Genomic DNA, 2,339 nt, shown 5'->3' with positions numbered 1-2,339 from the left:
GTTTACACAGGAGCACATCTTCTTTCTGTCCAAGCTGTACACATGATGTACACAATGTACATGTACACATGATGTACACATGATGTACATGACTATGGAGTGTGAGGCTGTTCTCATTTGTCTGATCCCTCTTTCCTTAGCACTCACAATACAGTGTGTGCACCTGCCTAGAAGAAATATTAGGCCAAAAGTGTTCTGCAGTCATCAGTGCAGCCAACTACCTTTCTCACTGAGATCAGTATACTAAAAACAGATGGATAGTGACCTCCAGGACTCATAGAAGCAGGAATAACATGTGGCATGCCCTTGGGAAGAACACACTGTAAAAGACAGTGGGATGGCAAGCAGTTTCAGAAGTCTTGCCTCTAGCTAAGAGGCAAGGCTATTAAAGAAGAGGGACTAACATTTTTCTGCATGAAATAACCCTCCAAAAATGAAAAAATTCTGCACTTTCCCTCCTTCAGTTACTACTTGGCTGCAAAGGAGTTCTTCACCAGAATGAACTGATGAAAGGACCTCTAATATGCTTCTGTGGATCTCTGGGAAAAGTTTGTGGTAGTATCTTGCACCACATAGCTGGCGCAGAATACAAAATCTGAACACAGTAAGCATGCCAAAGAAAAGCTTAATACAAGCAAATCTAAAGTAGTTTTGAAGGAAAAACTGTTCTTTTGCCTGATGTCTACAAACAGTTGCAAGGAAATAGAAAAATATGTTAGGGTTGTCCCCTCTTCTGGGGCTAAATGAAAGAAATCTTGGACAGACACCAAAGGTTTTTAAGCAGACAACTGGATGAAGAAAGATCTTTTTTCTCTTTTGCACAATTCATACATTTTCCTTCCTAAACAGGATGATATCTGGATCATCTGAACATAAGAAATAGTTTCTTTTTGCTTGCTACACATCAAAACATTTCCAGTCAAAACTCAAAGCTGTTTCTTCACACTTCTTCCAAAAGCAAGATTGCATTCCTTTACTCTGACTGCAACCTGTTTTTCTTACAACCATAGACATCTCTTTTCCAGTGACCTTTTATCTCTCATACTCAGACTATTTAATAAGCATTGCCATAACAAGCTCTCACACATGTAACTTCATTATGCTCAAGAGAACAGTATATTAACAATACTTGTCTACTGATTATGCACAGTACTATTTAAAATCATCATGTGAACTGTAGAAACTGGGAAAAACAAAGGCCATACATGCTCCCCAGATTATATTCTCCACATGACGAAGGACTAAAGTTGAAAAGACTCTCCCAAAGGAATAAAAACCTTTGTAATCATTCCTATTGTAAACTCACATATTTGTGAGTCTTTCTTCAACTTTCTTCTTTATATTTGAAGAATAGTCTCTAAAAATGGGATTTTAACACAGCAGCAGTTTGGCTCAGAGCCTCCACAGCACTGGATCTCTACCTTTATAATGCTTCTGCTTTCTCTCCAGAGTCACACAGATATATTTGTAGGACATTACCCAGCTGGAACATCATTCATTGGCATCAGGTATAACTGCATACTGACATATAAACAGTCTCTTATTACTGCTTTTTATGCAACTGAGGGCCTACAGGGAAGTCCAGAAGTGATGATCTCGGAATCAACCCATCACATCTTCTCACCTGCTGCTGTGAACACCTGTCACAGAGGGAACACTGTTTCCCATGGCTCACCAGATCATTCCCTGAACTGCCCCTTTAGTACCAGTCTCTCAGACTTCCTCAGGGCACATCATGCCCCTCCATGTTGGGCTCTAATGGCATGCAGCCTTCATCCTTATTTATAAAGACATTCACCTTGAAAGTTGCAGTAGCGAACGCAAATGTGGTCTAGGCACTTGGCAGGAAGCAGGAGGATAATGAAACCTTCGGCAGCCAGGGGATGAGCCAGACAAAGAAGCAATCTGTCTCCCAGAAGGTTAATTGCAGCCTGGATCACCTCCCAACATCAGTTAACTGCAAAAACCCTTCTGCTGGCACAATGGCAAAGTGGGAAACTGTCTCTTCTGCTAGCATCTCATACCAGTTTCAGACCTAAGCTTTTTCTGTCTATGCTCCAAATCAGACCAGGGCAAGAAAGCATTGGTCAGAAACATCACTGTATGTGCACACAACGGTGTCACTTCAGTCAGCACTTAAATATATGCATGCTGCTGCACTCTCCAGTGCCTAAAATTCCAACTATCCAAACCAGCAGCACCCAGAGCCAGAAAATAGAGACAAGCTATTCTATCATGTTCCCAGGTACTTAAAGATTTGGATAAAAAGAAATGCACACACACTGTCAGTTAGACAGATTCATCTTTTATTATTTTTATTTTTGTTTAGACAAATAACA

Source organism: Pithys albifrons, chromosome 9 (assembly GCF_047495875.1).
Source record: "Pithys albifrons albifrons isolate INPA30051 chromosome 9, PitAlb_v1, whole genome shotgun sequence".
Lineage (NCBI taxonomy): Eukaryota > Metazoa > Chordata > Aves > Passeriformes > Thamnophilidae > Pithys > Pithys albifrons.
The sequence above is the reverse complement of the archived record's forward strand: the minus strand, read 5'-3'. Positions refer to the sequence as shown.